General features: G+C 50.5%; 1 protein-coding gene across 2 annotated transcripts in view; it reads left to right on the top strand.

Annotated features, from left to right (window-relative positions):
• HIVEP3 (HIVEP zinc finger 3) overlaps nt 1–20,757 on the top strand; it is a 120,119-nt gene that overhangs the window by 14,807 nt on the left and 84,555 nt on the right. For both annotated transcript variants that reach the window (XM_051772229.1, XM_051772228.1), the window contains exon 2: nt 6,615–6,709. The gene's annotated coding sequence lies outside the window, so the exon portion shown is untranslated. The remainder of the gene's footprint in view (nt 1–6,614; nt 6,710–20,757) is intronic.

The raw sequence follows: 20,757 nt of genomic DNA, 5'->3' as shown, positions 1-20,757 counted from the left end.
GCTTGCAGATAGTTTTGTCCCTACCTAAAACATCTCCAGTGGCTTTGCTAAATGATATCTCGAGGTCTTCACAGCTTTTAGGTTAAGAACATAACTTACTAATTGTTTTGGGGTATTCCTTGTGTTTTCACTCCATTTCTGACAAAGAACCTGGACCTGGACACAACCCTGTGTTTGTTTTACTGATTCTCAGCAGAGCTCCTGCTGTGCAGCCTCACAGGTTTGGGGGACGAAAATATACACAAGTTTCATTTAAATAACTGTAGTGGAAACTTTCTATGGAAAGAAGATACCCCAAAAAGCCCCTGAAAGAACAAAAGCAAATTGCCTTTACAGAATTACTTCCTTTTGCTGCTTTGTTTTCCGTTCGCATCAGCCCTTTGTCTCCTCTGGGCTGTGCAGTTGTGGTTCTCTGGTGTGTCATCCACCAAAAGTGCAGTGGAACCTCTGTGCTCACAGGAGAATTGCTGCTTTTTTTTCTCTCTCCCTCTCATAAAACAAAAAAAAAAACACCAAAAAGCCAACCCAACCCAGCTGCACTTTGTACAAAGGGAGTGTGTGACACGAGCAGAGTTTAATAATGAGGGTTAGTTTGGCTGCTGGGCTCAGGGTTACACTTGGGAGTTGTTTCCAGGTGAGAAGCTTGGAGAAAGTGGGTGATGGGATAGAAGTTGCCCATGTGTGGGAGCTGCTGGAGCTGCTGGAGCAGGGAGATGAAAATCTTGGGGCATATGAGCACATGCCATGGGGAGATGTTCTGCTGCTGACCAGGCTGGGGGAGAGAGGGATCAGCTCAGGGTAGGGTGGCTTTGGCAGAGAATCCCAGGATGGGTTGGGTTGGGAGGGACCTTAGAATTCATCTCTTTCCACCCCCTGCCATGGACAGGGACACCTCCCACTAGCCCAGGTTGCTCCAACCTGGCCTTGGACACTTCCAGGGATTCAGGGGCAGCCACAGCTTCTCTGGGCAACCTGTGCCAGGGCCTCCCCACCCTCACAGCCAACAATTCCTTCCCACTGTCCCATCTATCCCTGCCCTCTGGCAGTGGGAAGCCATTCCCTGTGTCCTGTCCCTCCATCCCTTGTCCCCAGTCCCTCTCCAGCTCTCCTGGAGCCCCTTTAGGCCCTGCCAGGGGCTCTCAGCTCTCCCTGGAGCCTTCTCTTCTCCAGGGGAACCCCCCCAGCTCTCCCAGCCTGGCTCCAGAGCAGAGGGGCTCCAGCCCTGGAGCATCTCCGGGGCCTCCTCTGGACTCTCTCCAGCAGATCAGCACCTTGTGTTTGTCAAGCTGTTAAAGCCTTAAAACCCCCAGAAGGTCCTGGATTCTGCTCTGGACCCCAGGGGGACTGCACAGACCATGGCAGGAGGTGTCATCTCTCCCCTTGCTGCTGGTGGGGTGGGGAGGGTGGTGTGAGATTTCTTGAGAGGAACCTGGATATTTGTGTTTTGGAAGCTGGAAGGTGAAATTTTTCACTTTTCACTGCTGGGAAGATTAAGCAAAGGTTTTTATTTTAATGAGTCATTAGTACAGGTGTTTGATGACCTTATTTTTTGCTGAACTCGCTGCCTTTATGACATTTTCTGCTCAGAGATGGAGGCCAGTGGCCAATGTTCTGCAGAGACATTCTGGGGTTTTTTTAACACTCTTTTCTGTAACTCATTACATCCTAAACTTAAGAGCTGCTGGTTCAGTCTCAGTTCACAGCCTCACTCCACTTCCTTTAGTTCAGCCAAGTACTTTTACTCTGCAGAAGTGTCAAAAACTTAAAGTCCCTCACACTCCCCTGGGCCTGTGAATCTCTTTGCTCCTCTTAATGATTTCTAAAGGCAAAGGTCATCTTGAACAACTTCTAAGACACCACACTTGAGTAAAATAAACCCAACAGGCACCAGAAATGGGCCACATGAATAATCTGGCTGTTCCTGGTGCCCTGTTGGGGTGGCTGTGGGGAGGAGGAGTGAGCAGAAGCTGCCACAGACACTGTCAGGCTCGGCAGCAGATTCCTTTGGAGAACATTGTGTTTGTCATGTGCATTCAGAGCTTGGGAAGAGGGGTCTGCAGATCTCCTGAGGGTCTTCTAGTCAAGTCATCCCCAGAGTTGTGATACTGCTGCTCTTGGCTGCATCACCTGGGCAGGAGATCCAGTTTGATGGATTCCTGCCAGGCTGGAGAGGTTGGAGCTGCCTGGAGGAGCCACATCAGGGAATCACATGGTGGTTTAGGCTGGAAGGGACCTTACAGACCACCCCCTGCCATGGGCAGGGACACCTTCCACTAGCCCAGGTTGCTCCAAGCCCCATCCAGCCTGGCCTTGGACACTACCAGGGATGGGGCAGCCACAGCTTCTCCTGTCTCCCCTACAGAGAGGTGACTAAAGGGGTTATATCCCACCCTTTCATCCCACTTTTTTACTTGGTTTGCACTTGCAGCAGCCTGCTGAGCAAAAGCCCAGAAGATGAGAAAGACAAAACCTTCTGCTCTGCTTCTCTTACAAAAGGTGCCTGGAAGTTCATAGTTTGAGAGGAATTGTTAAACTGTGAATAACAGCAGAGTTTGACAGTGACTGACCTTATGAGAATATGGAGCCTGATAAGGTCAGAGGTGTATATTGGCAAGAGAATCCAGATAAACTTCCTTCTCAGCTGCTAAGCACTGATTTCAGAGCACCAGGGACAGCTGGACTTGTCTGTCCTTCTCATACTTGTTTGTGGCTTGCAGCATCTTCAGCTTAAAGTGCATCTCCTTGACCTCAGTCCAGAGCTTCAGGCTCCTGCCTGGCTCCTTGTTTCCTGCCTGGCAAACAAATGGTGCTGGGTTTGTTGGAGGTGCATGGGAAATAAAAACCAGCCTGGGGAGACTGTCAGAGTTTCATGAGAATGAGATATTTGTGCTCACTTGGGGCTGGTTTCACCCAAAAGCACCAGGTCCCTGTGGGTGAGCAGAGTCAGCCCAGCCCTGCACTGTGGTCAGTCCAGTAGTACGTGGGCTTTGCTTTAATTCCCTGGAAGATGACAAGAAAGTCCTAGTTAGGCGTGATCTTAATCTTGACATTGATGTTAATTAATCCTGATTCATTGTTCTAAGACTAAGAGGCCAGGCAGGAAATGAGCAAAAAGCATTACTGAGAAAAAAAAAAAAAATCTCTGATTTCACACTTGAGGGTGTGGGGAGCAAAGCTTTGAAGATGCTGCTCTTGCTGCAGTGTAATATATTCACTTTTTTTCCTGGTTTTGGCTCATGAAGTGCTCTTTTCCCTCACCCTTAGAAGCATCGGATGCAATTAAGCTCAGAAGCAATGGCCCTTTCCAGCTCTTTCCTGTCAGCAGGGTGAAATAGCACAGAAATGGGGGATTTTTATTTTTTTTTTCATCTGAGTGGGTGAATATCCACTACAGAAACTCAGCTCCTTGGTGCTGGTACCTCCTGAGAACCACAGCTTTGCTGGGACCTGTTCTCAGCTGCTCAAAGACCCTGCGTGGTTTCAGCTGCTGATTTATTGCACAGACTGTGCTGAGCTGGAAGGGACCCCCAAGGGTCATGGAGTCCAACCCTCAGCCCTGCACAGGCCCAGCCCCAAGAGTCACCCCCTGTGCCCCAGAGGATCAGCCAAACCCTCCTGCAGCTCTGGCAGCCTTGGGGCTGTGCCCACTGCCCTGGGGAGCCTGGGCAGTGCCCAACCAGCCTCTGGGGGAAGAACCTTTGCCTGAGATCCAACCTGAGCCTGCCCTGACACAGCTCCAGCCGTTCCCTGGGTGCTGTCCCTGCTCCCCCAGAGCAGAGCTCAGTCCCTGCCCCTCCTCTGCCCCTGCCCAGGAATTGGAACTGCACTGAGGTCTCCCCTCAGTCTCCTCTGCTCCAGCTGAACACACCAAGTGCCCTCAGTGTCCTCACAGGGCTTCAAATCCAGACCCTTCCCCACTTTATGTCCTTCCTGTGCACACTCTCCAGTGGCTCAATCCCTTCCCTCCATTGTATCCCCCCAAAATTGCAGGTGAGGCCACCCCAGGGCAGAGCAGAGCAGGATTTGGCTGCATCTTGTCCCGTGAGTCTCTTTTTGGGATGCAGCTCTGCTGGGGGGAGATGGGATGAAAGCCCAGCTTGGTGAGCCTGTCACTGCCCTGCTCAGAGTCCCTGGGAAGGGGACTGGCCACATCTCCATATGAGGCTAATTCTGTGGTTTAAAAAGTTCTTTCCAACCCAAAATAGAGATTTTTCATCTAAATGGTTTAGCAGGCTTTTATTCAACGAGGAAGGAGGAGCAGTGAGCCCCTTCCCTGCCTGAAGAGCTGCTCAGGGCCCTGAGCTGTGGCTGTGCCTTCAGAAGGTCACAGGGGCTGGCATCCTCCCCTGGCTTAGAGGGGGTGATAGCAATTTTTGGGAATTCATATTTGTGGCTGGGATATGAATTTTTAACTTGTGTTCAGCTGCTTTCAAAGGGTCACTGCCTGGAGGTGGAAGTTCTGCAGCTGTGCTGGGGAGGCTGAGAACACTCACTTCATCCCAAGTGCCTGGACTGCTCTTTTGTGAATTTTTTTTTTCCCTTTTAACCTGATATTCTTTGTTCCAAACCCACAATGAGCAGATGCCTCCCAGTTAAGAGTGATGTAGCTTATCAGTACAAGTCTTTGCTACTTCATAGGATGATTCTGAACCTAATTGGGGTAAAGGCTGGAGCTCCAGCTTCTCAGAGCCAGTGCCAAGGAAATCTGCTTGGATGTTTATGCATCAGCAAGGGCAGTGTTTATTCCCATAGGAATTCCAGCTGCTCTTTGTGATTAGAGATGCCCTGGAGAAGCCTCAGCAGCAGAGGAGTGATGCAACAGTAATTCTGTGCTGCAGCCAGGGCAGCTTTCACTGGGAGCATCACTGTGTGCTTGGGAAACGTTCTCTTGATTTATTTTTTATTTTTCCTATTAAAATGGAAATTCACTTCTCTTAAAAGCATCTCTAATGCCTGTTCTGGCACCGAATTTTCCCAGATTATCCACAGCCAGGTGGCAGCGAGGGCTTGATGATCAGGGAATCATGGAATGGGGTGGGTTGGAAGAAAACTTCCAGATCATCTTGTTCCAACCCTGCTGCCATGGGCAGGGACACCTCCCACTAGCCCAGGTTGCTCCAACCTGGCCTTGGACACTTCCAGGGATCCAGGGGCAGCCACAGCTTCTCTGGGCAACCTGGGCCAGGGCCTCCCCACCCTCCCAGGGAACAATTTCTCCCCAATATCTCTCCCTGCCCTCTGGCAGTGGGAAGCCATTCCCTGTGTCCTGTCCCTCCATCCCTTGTCCCCAGTCCCTCTCCAGCTCTCCTGGAGCCTTTTCTGCTCCAGGTGACCCCCAGCTCTCCCAGCCTGGCTCCAGGGCACAGACCCCCTTTGCCAGCCCTGCTGTGGGGCTGTTGCAGCCTCTGCTGCCCCTGCCAGGCTGGGAGAGTGGCTGGTGATAAATCTATTTTTGCACTCCAGGAGAATTGCTAAAAATATTTGTCTTCCCTCCTGAGCCATCAAAGCCCTGCCCTGCAGCCCCATCGAGATTCTGGGCAGGTGAGGAGAAATCAGAGCTCTGAGCATTTATGGTGCAGTCACTCACCTGCCAATGAATATTCTGCATGCTCTGTGGGAAGGCACATTTGGGCAAAAATAAACCTGTTTTGAGATCCTGTTGTGTGCTGTCACATGCAGGGCACCTGCAGATATTGGAGTGAGACCTGTGTTGAATATACTTTAATTTTTCTCTAATTAGAAGGGTCATTTTGGGTTTGCCCCACTGGACAGGGCTCCTCTGCCATTGATGCAGACCTTCTGGGTGACACTGGAATGTGGTTTGGACTCTTCAAGGCTCTGTTTCTTCTCCACAATACTGATATAATAATACCTCTCCCCCCTACCTGGTGTGTGTAGGGAGATCCCACTGCCTGCCTGGATGAGGTGGTGGATGGGCCATGGCCTCAGCTGTCATGATGTGGTTAATTAATTAACAGTTGGGTTATATAAGGTTATCTGGGCAGTCACTGGGTTGCTTCCTAAGCGGTTTTTTTACCCTTGGAAACAAAGAAAATTAAGAGTTCCAAGTAAAGCCACCTCTCCATGCCTTTTCCTGGTGGACTGTGCCTTGACTTCCCTGATCCAGATGTTGAGGGATCCACAGCTGCCCTTGACTTTCTGTCTCAGGGCTTTCCTTCTCTTAGTCAGGAAATACTTCTCATTTTCTGACCTGTGTTCCTTGGTGCAATTTAAGACTATGACACCTTGTGCTACCCTTGACAAGTCTAGAAGACAGTTTATTCCTCTCTGTTGTTGCCCCCTTAGTGGGTTTGAAGACCATGATGGTGCCTCCCTGCTGTCTGTGCTCTTTAGTGCAGATGATGAGTCCCCACCCTGGCAGAGCCACCATCCCTGGGGGTCTTCAAAAGCCATGTGGAACATGGGTTAGTGGTGACCATGGTGGTAGTGCTGGGTTGGTTGTTGGACTTGATGAGCTTAGAGGGCTTTTCCAAAAATAATTACCCACTGTGAGCTGGTATTTATTTCCCTCGTGACCCTGTCATTGCTTATTCCTGTCTTACCACTCTTCACCCCCATTCCTGAATTGCCTTTTTCTTTTTCTTTTTTTCCAGACCATTTCTACAATTTATCAAGACCATTTTGAATCCTAATCCTGGCCTCTGAAGTACTTGCAGCCTGTCCCAGCCTGGTAGCAGCAGCAATCTCAGTAAGCATGTTATGTTCCATCCTTCAAATCAGTGTTAAATGTGCCCAACTGTGCTACAGCCTGGGTGCCTTGGTCACCCACTCAACAGGTCTTTCCCTTTGGCAGTGGGGAATTGGAGCTGGACTTGATGATCCTTTTGGGTCCCTTCCAGCTCAGAATATTCTGTGATGCTGATTCTCTGTGCACTTTCTGGCGGATCCTGAAATGCTGCACTTGCCTTGCAAAAGGTACAAAAGGCAAAGCAATTCCTTGGGCTGATGAGATTTGTGTCTCAAAGCAAGAGATTTCAACAGCCCCTTGGAACATCTGTAATGAGAAATAAGTTTATTTGTCATATCAGTGCCTGAACAAGATGGGTTTTATGCAGGGACAGGAGTTGGAAAGAACAGAAGCTGTGCTTTGATGTTGGTTGGATTTTAGGGAGAAATCCTTTCCTGGGAGGGTGGGGAGGCCCTGGCACAGGTTGCCCAGAGAAGCTGTGGCTGCCCCTGGATCCCTGGAAGTGTCCAAGGGCAGGCTGGAGCAACCTGGGCTGGTGGAAGGTGTCCCTGCCCAGGGCAGGGGTGGGAATGGATGAGCTTTAAGGTTCCTTCCCACCCAAACCACTCTATGACCCTTCTGTGCTTTCTTAGAAAATCAGCAAGTAACTATTCCCCAGGTACCTCCTCCCTGAAAAACCCACCTGCCATTGGCACCTGTTGGCAAATCCTTGTTCCTTAAAGAGTGTTTGTGGCTGAGACCCAGAGGGCAGAAATGCAAACCCAGTTTGTGTCCTTGACTTACAAACCCAGGGGGCAGCTGGGGGTGATGGGGGGATGTGCTGGACCTGCTGGGTGGCAGCAGATCCGTGTCCCAGCAGATGGTCCATGTCCTCCCCTTGGATTTCTGCCCTGGGGCTCAAACCCTGTGTGTCTGTGCCATTGGACCAGCACACAGGTTCATTTTGGTGGAGGTGGAAGGGGGTGATATTCCAGGATTTATGATTTTCCGTGGAGTCTGCTGAATAAACCTTTACAGACCAAGTTTATATTTACAAGGCAAAGGGGCAGAGCCACGTGGTGCCCACAGAGACCAAAAATCCAGTGGAGAGCCACTGTTTGTGTCCCTGGGACTGCTGGGGTTTAACAAACAAGAAATGAAAACAAAACCTGTGCGTGGACCCCAAAGGTGATCAGGTGCAAAGCAGTTCTCAGACTAAACTCAGACAATTAGTCCCTTGTTTGTCTCTCAGGAGGAGCACAAAGCTGGGCTTTGTTGTTGGCTGCACCTCAATGTGTTTGTCAGAACAGGTCCTGGTTCAGGCCTCATCTTCTCTGGGGCATCCACTGGTTCTGGAAATTTAAGCTTAAGCAAGGAAAGTAATTTCTCCTTGTCTTTCACTTCAGACTTGGTAGAAGTGAGAGGGAATTAGGATTTCCAGCCCTGTTCTCATGTTGCAAAGGGGGAAACTGAGGCACAGGAGGTCAATATTGTGTGAGGGTCCTACAGTGACCCCGGGTAGGAAATGCTGATTCCCTGTGACCTCTGTGTCTTTCCCAAACTTACAAGAAATTTAAGAAATTTACAATTTAAGAAACAAAGTTCTGTGAGCAAAGACTTGAGATTTGATATTTTCAAGGACTTTACCTACATAAAACTGATTTACTTGGAGGGGAAGAGCCTTAAATATCCCTGCAGAGAGTACATAATGTGAATGATTCTGTATTTTTTCCCTGCATTTCTCTGAGTGCATGAAATCTCTCCCAACCTTAATGGAATTCTATTTGGATGTGCTCTCTAGCATGGGGGTGTTAAAAGCAGGTGCACAAAGGGAATTCTCTTTGGAGAGAGGGGAAGAAAAGCTCGTGGTGCCAGTAAATGATTCTTAGCACTGTAATAATACTAATCAGGTTAATTAGGATTAATTAAAATTTCTGGCTTTTATTTATGTGAGATAAAAACACATCTAAGGACTTTGGGGTTTTTATGAGTTTTAGTAATATTTTTGAGTTCTTTCACCTGGTGCAATGTGTAAATCTCTGGCTGATTGGGCTTTTAGGGAGAATTATGCTGCACCCAGCATTTAGCCATTAGTTCTCCATCTCCTCTTCCATCTTTTGTTGTCAGTAAATCCACGTCCTGCCCCCTTTCCCATATTGTCCATCTGCAGGTGACCCAGCTCCCCCTGTGCTGATGTCTTCAAACATGTTTCTTCTTCTCAAAGCTTCTTTTTTTTTTTTTTTTTTTTTTGAGAATTGTACCGAATCTCCCCTCTGGTTTTGCCCCTGATCTTCTGGCACAGCCAAAGCATCCTTGTCCCATCCCACACGTGGCTTTTTCCCTCTGGAACAATCCTCCTGGAATTTTCCACTCGGGCGTCTCACCGAAAAGCTGCAATTTTTTTCCTCACTTGCATATGCCACCGACTTCTCCCAGCACTTCTTTTTACTGCATCTTTCCCTCACTGTTTTCCATCTGAGAAAAGCTGTTCAGATTTTCACCAAACAAATCTGCCCAGCCTTGCATCTGTGCGTGCCCAGATGGATCCGCGCGGAGCAAGAGCTGCCAAACGGGGGAATTTTCCAGCAGCTTCATCCCTCTCCTCTCTCCTTTCATATTTAGCCCTTGGAAAGCTTCAATCAAGAGATGAGGATGGCTTGGGGTTTTACAAGTGTGAGGGAGCAGGAGGTTTTCCCTGGGGGGAGGGCTGTGGGGGTGCTTTGGCCATTCCTGTGAGCTGGGAAGGGTTGATGAGGGGCCACGAGCTGCAGCCAGGGCCCTGACAGAGGCCTCTGCAGGGTTCCTCCCCACTTCCAAACCTTTTTGTTGTCACAGAATCAGAGAATCATAAAGGTTGGAAAAGACCTCCAGATCATCCAGTTCAATCTTTGACCCCCATGCCCACTAATCCGTATCACAGAGTGTCACATCCACATGTTTTCTGAACAATTCCAGGGCTGGGGACTCCAGCCCTGCCCTGGGCAGGCTGTGCCACTGCCTGACCACTCTTTCAGTGAGGAAATTTTCCCTAATATCCAACCTGAGCCTCCCCTGGCACAGCCTGAGGCCGTTCCCTCTCCTCCTGTCCCTTATTCCCTGGGAGCAGAGCCCGACCCCCCCCGGCTCCCCCCTCCTGTCAGGGGGTTGCAGAGCCAGAAGGTACCCCCTGAGCCTCTTTAAATTAAACCTTTCCACACCTGGTCACCCTCCTGCTCCTCCTGGAATTCTGTGCCACAGCCTCAGGCCTCAGAGGGCTGGGAATCTTCCATGGTTTCCAACCTAAATCTACCCGTGGCCAATATAATTCCATTTCTCCCAATATCAATATCACCTTTTGATAAAGTCCTGTTCTTTTCTGTGTGGTGTTCCCTCTCCGGGTGCTCCAGGAGAGCACTAATATCACTTTTCACATGCAAATCCTTTCAGGGGTGAAGATGAGGAAATTCCTCCTGATGTCCAACCTGACCCTCCCCTGGCACAGCCTGAGGCCGTTCCCTCTCCTCCTGTCCCTTGTTCCCTGGGAGCAGAGCCCGACCCCCCCCGGCTCCCCACTCCTGTCAGGGGGTTGCAGAGCCAGAAGGTCCCCCCTGAGCCTCCTTTTCTCCAGGCTGAGCCCCCCCAGCTCCCTCAGCTGCTCCTGCAGCTCCAGCCCCTTCCCAGCTCCCTTCCCTTCCCTGGACATGCTCCAGCCCCTCCATGTCCTTCTTGCAGTGAGGGCTCCAAACCCGACCCCAGCATTCGGGGTGTGGCCTCCCCAGTGCCCAGCACAGGGGACTCCAGGTTTAAATTCATCTTCTCTTTCCATCCTGGGGCTCCCAGTGCCATGAACCTCTGGGGTTTGGGAGGTGTGTCCTTCACTTTGATCCTGGTGGGACTACACCCTTGTCTCCATGGATGGATTTCCCTGTGTGCTCTCAGAGAGCACAGGGAGGTGCAGAGGGGACACAGTGTGGCCTGTGGAGAAGGGCTTGCTCTTGGCAGGGATTTTATTGTCTGCAGTGTTCCGTGGGGATGGGATGTCCTCTCAAGTCCTTGTGTCAGGACTCAGCTGGAACCTGTTTTGGGGCAGGGTACCCCACCCCATCCCCATCCCTGGGATTTGTGCTGGGGTTTGGGTGTGCAGGGATGGACATTTGCTGCCAAGGGCTCTTTGCCTTTGCTCTCCCATTCCTTCACTGGTGCAGAAGGATGTGCTGGAGGTGTCACACCAGGAACCATCCCCAGATCTTTGTGCTGAGACCTGGTGTCACAGTGGCAATGGGACTTAAATCAAGAGTCAGCATTGCATCAGGGTCCATCTCAGACCCAGGGCTGGCTGTCAGAACCCAAAACTCTGTCCCAAAGTTACACACAGCTTTTTCCTCTCACTTTTTAGTGGGAAATATGTTGTCATTTCCAAACTGCTTTGAATCATCCCTTTACACTCCTCTCTTTAAGCCCTGGCATCTTACTACATTGGCAAGGAGGTGTTAAGACCAATTTTGGACGTTCTCCCCTCCTTTTTGTCAGTGTTTTCTCTCAGTTTGGTGCTGTGCAGGAGCCCTGGGGAGGGTGTGAAGTGCCTCTCCTCCCAGGACTCTGTATCACTGCTCTTATGTCATCCCTTCCCAAAACAGAGGCGATGTTTTTGACCAAGGTAACACTCACTATTTTAAGCTGCATCTAAAAATAAATCCCTGCACAAGTTGGTGTTGTGGCAGCAATGTTTTATCTCTTAATTGGGGCTGTTTTCTGAGGGTGATTCATAGAAAGAAGATGAGCTTTCCTAGTTCTGCCCTAGGGTGAGATGATGTAGGTGAGCTGCTGATTGTACAGGAAGGTCTCTGCAGCCGTGAGGAATTTTTGGATCAGCTCCATGGTTGTTGGCTTCTCCCCCAAGGCTGAAGTGTCAGGTTAAACACTGGACAGGCTCTTTCTGCTGGAGGTGTGTGGTAGCTGATGGAACACATTCTGTCTGGGGACAGTGTCCCACAGTGCTGTGGAGAGTTGGTGGCACTGTCACATCGAGTGAGAGAGAGTGACTGAGGGAAGTGATGAGGAAAGAGATGGTTCCTCTGGGAATTAAAGTGCAGATTTAAAACTTGTTACATATGCTCAGAGCTCCGGGGAAGAACAAGAGCCAGAGATACTGGGTGAGGTGGAGGAAGGGGTTTCATAAGTATCTAGAGAGCAGAAGGCAACTCTGCCTTCCAACACTGTCACCAAATATCTCTTGAGTGCCGTGTCCAGCTCTGGGCCCCTCACAAGAAGAAAGACATGGAGGGGCTGGAGCGTGTGCAGGGAAGGGAAGGGAGCTGGGAAGGGGCTGGAGCAGCAGGAGCAACTGAGGGAGCTGGGGGGGCTCAGCCTGGAGAAAAGGAGGCTCAGGGGGGACCTTCTGGCTCTGCAACCCCCTGACAGGAGGGGGGAGCCGGGGGGGGGTCGGACTCTGCTCCCAGGGAACAAGGGACAGGAGGAGAGGGAACGGCCTCAGGCTGTGCCAGGGGAGGCTCAGGTGGGACATCAGGAGGAATTTCTCCCTGGAAAGGGTGTTCAGGCCTTGGCAGGGGCTGCCCAGGGAGGTTTGGAGTGCCCACCCCTGGAGGTGTCCCAGGAAGGCCTGGCCGTGGCACTCAGTGCTCAGGGCTGGGGCACAAGGTGGGCATCGGGCACAGGGGGGATCCATGGGCTGGGAGGGCTTTTCCACCCTAAAAGAGTCTGTGATTCAATATCTTGGGGAAACAGCTTCCTTGCTGTAGCTCCCAGCACATGGGCCAGATTTGTTCTTTTGAACATTAAGAAGATCAAGTCTGTGCTGAGCTGCTCATGGTCACCCTTGTCCAACCAACGATGGGAGCAGCTTATAAAGAAAACCTTTGGCCTCTTGTCCAACACCAAGATGTGTCATCTCCCAGGATCAGTGCACACTTCGAGATGATGTAGGGATTGTGAAATAAGGAGAAAGAGCCAAAAGAACTGAAGGGGGCAGAAATGGCTCAGGTTCCCTGAGCAGACTGTTCAAATCCCTGTCAGTAATGGTGGTTCTGTTGTAGGACCACAGGAGCTGCAGGATCTCAGAGCTGTTGTGTTTGAAAGGCCAGACAACTCGAGAATTGTGACTTTCAGCTTTGGGACAGCAGTACTGGCCAAAATAATCACTGGACTGAAGGCAATGCCATCATTTGCTCTTCCTGGAGGTGAGGAGTAGAGCAGCAGAGGGCTTGGCTGTGTCTGGTCACGGGTCACCTCAGCAGGGCTCATGGGCAGTAGGTGACCCAATGGCCATGGGTTTGTCACCAAGGGCCTAACAGCATCAGGGGATAAGAGAACAGCTGGAGGGTGTTCACATGAACCATCTGGGACCCTGGAAGATGTCAGGTCACCTTTACTCCACCCAGAAAACTCGCTCATGTGCTCCCAGTGATGTGTCCAGCACTAACAAGTCAGGGCGTACTCGGCTCCTTTCTCCTGCAAGAACAAGCCAGTGTGTCCTGTCCCCTCCCTGGTGCCCCTCAGCAAAGGGAAGCATCAGCTGAAGCCCTGTTTGCAGCTGAGATGCCCAGTCATTGCTCAGGGGGATGCACCACCAAACCTGGTGCATGCAAAAGAAGAGCCTGTCCCAAAGAAGGAGCAAACGAGACTTTTCTTCTCCTCTGAACCTGCTGAGGTGCAGATTTAGGACAATGTCAGTGCTCTGTGGGGCCACAGAGCAGAGTGGTGGCTGTACTGGTGTCCTTGTGTACCCCAGATCAGAGAGTCACAGGATGTCTGAGCTGGGAGGGACCCACAAGGATCATCGAGTCCAGCTCAGGACACCTCAGCAATCCCACCACGTGCCCACCACTGACCGTGGGAGATGGCCAGGTAGCCCAGGCCCTGGGAGATTGCACATGTCCCTGCTGAGCACCAGGAGAGCAGATCAAAGCAGTTAAAGGTTGTGTGATGATGTGCAAACCCCCACAGTCTGACCTGTTCTTGGTGAGCTCCAGGCCCTCTGGTGTCAGAGGTGTTGGGCTATAATGTCACCTCCTCTCCTCCCTGTGTGAAGGTGCTTTTCAGAGCATCACAACAGCCCCAAGACCTCTTGTTTCCAGCTTTCTGTGGTGGATTAACCTGCAGCAGGTCGGTGACAGGGGCAGTGTGTTCTTTGTGGCACACACAACATCCTCTTGCCCTCCTGGAAGGAGTGAGGAGGTTCCACCACGCAATGCAATCCGAGGGCAGGATTGCAGCAGGGGGGGAGTGGGAGGGAAACGTTGCAGTGTGGTTCTTTAGAATGGAAAAAGAGAAGCTTATCATGATAAAAGGAGGCAAAACAGGACGTCTGGGCTGAGCTCTGATAGCAGCTTGTCATGCAACGCTCCTCCAGGAGCCTGTTTTCAGCTGAAATATGGGAATGATGCATTTCCATTTTTGAGAGGCTGTCTGGGACTCACTGCTGTGGGATCCTGGGATGACACACACTGCTCAGTAAATCTGTGAAGTTTTGAACTGGCTGTAGAGACAGGAGCAGAGGGTCAAATTGGGCCTAATTCTGATCTTACTTACTGCTTCCTCAGAGAAGAAAAACTGAAGAAAATCAGAATTGTTGTCAAGGAAAAAGCCAGGCAGAACCTCTGCTGAGGCTGAGCAGAGGTGCATTTTTTGCTTGCAGGGGTTTTTGATATGGTGCTTCCTTCATTCATCTTCATTAAGGAAATGACAGAGTGAAAAGGGAACACCCCAGGGAAATAAAACCCCTCCAAGTGTTGATGAGATCTTTCCAGCACTGCAGTGCAGCCCTTTCAGAGGAGCTTGTTCCTTGTGTTGCCTCATGGTGAAGGGAACAAGTTCATCCCCATCCCTGGAAGTGTCCAAGGCCAGGTTGGACGGGATTTGGAGCAACCTGGGCTGGTGGAAGGTGTCCCTGCCCATGGTAGGGGTGGGACTGGATGAGCTTTAAGGTCCCTTCCAACCCAATCAATCTGCAATTCTATGAGTTGGACTCAATGATCCAACTCAGAATATTCTGTGTTTCTGTGACTCTGTGATTCCCTGATCTGCAGAGATTCAGAGCCAGCGAGAGGGAAAGAGATTGAAACTCTTGAAGAAGTGGGAAGAGCCCTGATCTCACCTGTTTGTGCTGAAATTAAGAATTCCCTTTACCTCAGCAGGACGTGGGGGGTATCAACAGTAACGTCTGGGCCCCCAGTTCTTGGTCAGACTGCTTGGTCAGGGGCTGAAGCAGAGCAGGGACTGGGGGAAGTCCCAGTGCTGCTGCCAAAGCGTTAATCCCAACATAATCATCTCATTCTCTGCGGAGAGGAGTCTCTCCGTGGCATTCCAGCCTGCGGGGCCCGGGGTGAGCCCCGGGATTGTGTGTTCTGGCAGCGGCTCTGCAGTGGGAAATAAACAGCCCGGGGATAATGGCCCTCATTGAGCTTTGTGCCCGGAGCTCATCCCGGCGCAGGAGCCCCGGGCAGGGGCAGCTTCCTCCTTGTGCAGCTCAGCAAAACATTTGTGCAGAGCCTTCCAGCAAAGCAGCTCCTCTGGCTGCTGAGGGAAGTGGGTCCAGAGCTGGTCTGAACGGCTGACCTTGCTCGAGTTCCTCCTAAAGCAGTGAGCACAACCCAACCTGCCAGATGGAGCTGCCACCGAGATTGCACCCCTGTTATGGGGTGACTGAATTGCTGTAATAGCCCTGCAGATTTAGTGTGGGTTTAAAGAACCAGAGCACAGCTCTAAGAGCAGCCCATGTCCCCCCTGCTCTGGGGGGCTCAGAGGGAGCTGCAGGGGCTGCTGGTTGTGTTGAGCTTTGAGTTTTGGGTGCTGTGAACTCTGATATCAGGCCCAGCATCTCAGCTGGGGGAGGGAGGGGATTGTCCTGCTCTGCTCTGCCCTGGGGTGGCCTGACCTCGAGTTCTGGGGGCAGCTGGGGCACCAAAATGTAGGAAAAATCTCAAGCAGTTAAAGAGTGTGGAAAGGAGGGATGAGAGGATGGTGAAGGGTCTGGAGGGGCCACAGGAGGAGCAGCTGAGGGTACTTGGTGTGTTCAGCTGGAGTAGAGGAGACTGAGGGGAGACCTCAGTGCAGTTCCAATTCCTGGGCAGGGGCAGAGGAGGGGCAGGGACTGAGCTCTGCTCTGGGGGAGCAGGGACAGCACCCAGGGAACGGCTGGAGCTGTGTCAGGGCAGGCTCAGGTTGGATCTCAGGCAAAGGTTCTTCCCCCAGAGGCTGGTTGGGCACTGCCCAGGCTCCCCAGGGCAGTGGGCACAGCCCCAAGGCTGCCAGAGCTGCAGGAGGGTTTGGCTGATCCTCTGGGGCACAGGGGGTGACTCTTGGGGCTGGGCCTGTGCAGGGCTGAGGGTTGGACTGGATGGTCCTTGGGGTCCCTTCCAGCTCAGGTTATTCCATGGCTCCATGATTCTATTAAACCCTAGAATTGCTAAGGAAAAAAAAAAAAATTTTTTTATTTGCCACAGATAAAATAAAATTAAACAAATAATAAATTTTGCCTTTGGCAGGCAGCCAGATGTGGTACTGGAATGTTAACTAGTTCACAAAGAATAGAAATATATATATATATATATATATATTTTCTTTCCTTTGACCTTCAGCACTGTAGGCTCTCCACGACCAGAGAAAATGATGATGGTTTCTGGTTTCTGCCCATTGCTGCTCCTCAAAAACCATTGCCCAGTGTCACAGTTGGCCTGTGCAGACCACAAACCCAGTTGCAGCTAGAAAGTTTATGTAAGATGTATAGGAGGCTGACTGGAGAATTCTGCTTCCAAGAATTCTCCATGTTTTGGTTTGTGTAAGGTCTAAAATGTAAAATATGTTGCTCTTACCCCAAATAGATCTCAAGAAGTAATTGCAGGGAATTACAACATCTCTGGGTGGTTTTAGGAAGGGCCCACAAAATTCTGTTCTTGGCTTGTGATAGTCGGGGTATTTCTCCTCGAAGAGCAAAAACAACATAAAATACCTGGTATTTAGTTTTCTAAGTGCAGGGTTTGGGCAGTGGAGCTGAACAAAAAAAGCCTAGAAAAAAAGGAACAGAATCTGAGCAGAGAAATCCATCACTGGAACATCTGAACTGAGAATTGCTGCTTCTGCCACCGTTTGGAGTCTTTAAATCAAGATTGTTTTCTATTTTTGTAAGAGAAATCGAAGCTTAAGGACGAGTAATGAGCTTGATGCAGGAATGCCTGAGGGGTTCTGCAGCCCCTGTTTAGCAGGTCAGGCTTTGTCAGTGCTGGTTCTGGTTTTAACGTTGGAGGATCTCTGAAGACATGGGAGGTGGTGGCCTCACCTTTTGAACAAACAATCTTTTCATCTTCCTGGAAATGCTTATTCCAGAGAAAATCAAGGGCCTTGACTAGATCATAATGATTGTCCTGAAATTCTCTCTCTGCAGTGCCCCACAAATATGAGCATTGATGTTGTTTGCTGCTCAGTCTGGGACTAAGAACAGGGATTCCCAAGACTAAACCTGGACTAACCTCACACCAGTTCATTGCTGTTGGGACTTGGCATCAGAGAACAGCCCCTGGAGCCCTGCAGGTCTCAGCATTAGGTCTGTGAGCTGTACAGGGGTCTGCTGGGCATACAAACAAACTCTTGGGCAATATATTGTCCATAGATGTGTAATTCGACATTTTTTAATTTCCCCCTTTTTTTGGATTTTTTTTTTTTATTTCTGAGCCTCTTCCCTTAAACCCCAGGTTTGGTTGTAAGAATGCTGCTTCCTTTTACTGAGGGAAGGAACGGGATCTCCTTTTAGGAGGAGTAAATACCAAAAAGGGCCAAAAAATCCCAAACTTTAAAAATAAAGGTAATATAGAAGCATAGAAATTTTTAGGCTGGAAGGGACTTTAAAGATCAGCTCGTTCCACCCCTTGCCATGGGCAGGGACACCTTCCACTAGCCCAGGTTGCTCATGTTGGATGTTTCTCTCATTTTGGGTGTGAGCTCAGAGTGCTTCTTATCTGTGCAAGCATCCTCTCTGTGCACCACAGCAGGGTCATATTTGCAGCTCTCCTTCCCCACAGCCCCGTCGTTCAGGAATGAACACAAAAGGCTCAAAGAGGAAATTTCTGCAAAGCAGAAAACCAGGTTTGTGATTTCCTGTTCCTCAGATGAGGTTCCTGCCCAGATGGGCAATTTGCTTGGGCTCCTTCAGCCGTGGCCCCTCCTGCTTTCTACAACTGCCTGGGCAGGGGCAGAGGAGGGGCAGGGACTGAGCTCTGCTCTGGGGGAGCAGGGACAGCAGCCAGGGAACGGCTGGAGCTGTGTCAGGGCAGGCTCAGGTTGGATCTCAGGCAAAGGTTCTTCCCCCAGAGGCTGGTTGGGCACTGCCCAGGCTCCCCAGGGCAGTGGGCACAGCCCCAAGGCTGCCAGAGCTCAGGGAGGGTTTGGCTGATCCTCTGGGGCACAGGGGGTGACTCTTGTCACTCTTGACCCCTGTGCAGGGCTGAGGGTTGATGATTCTTGTGGGTCCCTTGCAGTGACTCTGTGATTCTCTGGTTTTGGGGTGAGTGGGTCTGGAAGGCTTTGGGGCTTCGTGCAGCCCGAGGGATGATTCAGCATCTTCCACCCCAGCTCAGGGCCGGCTGGTGCTGTGCCTGCACCATTCTTGCAGCACCACCTTCTGTCCGCAGCCCGGCTGGCGGGGGCAGCCCCGGGGGATGCGGTGGGAGCTCCATGAGCTGCTGGTGCCTGCGAGGGGAGCAGGGGAACTCCGGGGTGGCTCGTGGCCAGACACCGAGGTGATGGAGGAGTTCTGGGGAAATCTAACAACCTCTGAGCTGCGTTTTTCTGCAGGGCTTCCGAGCCCTCGGGGTGCTGGTGGTAAGTCGGTGTGGGACCACATCCTGCCCTGCTCCGGGCACGCCCCACACACCCAGAGCCTCGGGCTGCACAGAGCAAACCTGCACAGAGGAGGGCTGATCTTGCAGAGCAGCAGAGACAGGAGGAGATCCAGTAGCTCCCTGCCCTCTCCCACCGTGCCACAGGGGCCTTTTCTCCTCCTGCAACCCATTTTCCCACCCTGAGAGCTCCTCCTTGCTTTTAAGGACTTGCTCTTGCAAAAGTCCCAGTGTTGTTGAGCTGCCACGGGGCTGGTGGGGCTGAAAGCTGCTCTGGGTGTTTTTACTGTGTCAACTGGTCTATTTAAAGACATGAACTCTTCCTCCAACCCTGCCCGTGCTGCTCTGCCTGAACAAGAGCTCTCCCAGTCACCTCCTTAACCAGCAGTGACGGAGCCGCCTGTTCAGGGCACGCAGGAACCTCCACCAGCACCTTTTTGGAGCCTGTCCCCCCCTGTTTCACCCTTGGAGTGACAGAACTGTCCTGGTGCTGCTCAGCAGACAGAAGACACCCTCTGTCTGTGGTGCCTGAAGGCAGTGTCTGCACAGGCAGCTCCCCAAACCAGAGCTCCCCCAGCACCCCAAGGTGTGCTCTGTGCCTGTCAGGGCCTGTAGCTACTCTTTATTTTTGCCTGCTAATGCTCAGGCACAAACCAGGAATGCTGGCCCCTGGAGAGATTATTTTTTGCTGGTTTGTTTTTGGTTTTTTTTTTAACCTTTCCCAAAGAGGCTGGAGGCAATTCCAGACTTGCCTCGTCTCCAAACATTGTTCTGCACATTGAGGGGAAGGTAAAGCCACAGGTCTCGTTCCAAGCCTTGCTGCTGTGCAGGGTGCATTTCACAGGCAGTTGTGTGTCCCTGGACCCCAAACCAGCTCGCTGGGAATTATTGAGGCATCTCTGGGTTAAGGTGGAGGTACTTTGGGCTGGTTTTCAGTACCCTATAAAGAAGGAGTCACTGGTTGAACGTTCAGGGCTGTGCTTGGTAGATGCTGTTGGAAAAAACAAATAGTTGCAGTTCTGGGATACAGCAGAACAGCCCATTGTGAACTCAAATGTGAGGATTCCTGGAACTAACCAAGGCATCTGGACAAAAATTGGAGTGTCAGGACTGTCAAAAACTTCTCGTGTTATTTCTCTGGCACAGCCAGGGGGAGGGATGGACACTGGCTGAGGATCCATCCATCCGCCCATCCAAAACCTCATGGGTTTAAGTGCTTTTATTTAGTTTGTTTATTTTTTTTGAAGTAGCCACTTAATCTAAAGTTCAGTTGTGATCTCAACTGAAGAATTTCTTGCATTAAAACAATGATTTTTTTTTTTTTTGTGAACTCTTTAGCTGTTCAGTCAGTGATTTCATCTTAGGGAGGTTTTTTTAAACATTCTTCCTTTTGAGGCTCTGCAAAGCAGGAGGCTTTTTGGATCAGTAGCTGAGGCACATGAGTAATTTCTGGCTCCGGGTTCTTTGCAGGTTTAAGATCTGTTATTTTAATTTCTTAGAAAAAGGTAACCTGCATTCAAAGAAATAGGTTGGATGTCTTAGTGAAAATCTTTGTCCATTTTTTCTTGACAAAAACGTTGAAATTCTTTAAAAAAATATCACCAAATGAATGTCTTGAAGCCTATTTTTTTATTGAACCCTGTGCTAAGCAGGAGGAATATGATCTCAGATTTCCTGGCTGTCTGTGCATATGGATATATCCACTGTCTTTTTTAGGGATGTGGGGCCAGGCTTGAAAAAGTATTTATTTGCCTTGAAATCTTTAATGTTTGACCTCCATATCCTTTCCTTAAAGCCATTCCAACTCAAAGCCCTGATGAGCTCAGTTGTGAAGTGCCAAAAGGTATTTTAGAAGTGTCTCTGGTCACCAGCCTGAACTCATTTTTAATTAAACAGAAGTTCACACTTTATTTCATTAGAGGTATGAAAATAAATGGACACATAATTGGCTGATTCTTCAGCCACAAACTCTTAGAAACAAATTCCATAAGTCTGGTAGGATCAGGAAGTGGAGCTTTGTGTCCCTGAAGTGCCACTGGAGTGCTCTCGTTCTGCTCTACATTCAGGTGTCATTTTGCTCCTGGGTTTGATATGTTTGGATAATTTATCCGGTCTCTGGATGTGACAGCAGCATATCCAGTTTCTGCTGAGGCGTTGCCACAAGGTTGGACTGTACATGAGAGCAGTTTCCCTTTGATTTGGGGTGAGTTGTGTAACTTCCCAGCTGCTTTGGACCAGGCT

Source organism: Manacus candei, unplaced genomic scaffold, assembly GCF_025592945.1.
Source record: "Manacus candei isolate 608988 ecotype Guabito, Panama unplaced genomic scaffold, ASM2559294v1 h1tg000151l, whole genome shotgun sequence".
NCBI lineage: Eukaryota > Metazoa > Chordata > Aves > Passeriformes > Pipridae > Manacus > Manacus candei.
This window is presented reverse-complemented; position numbering and strand designations above follow the sequence as displayed.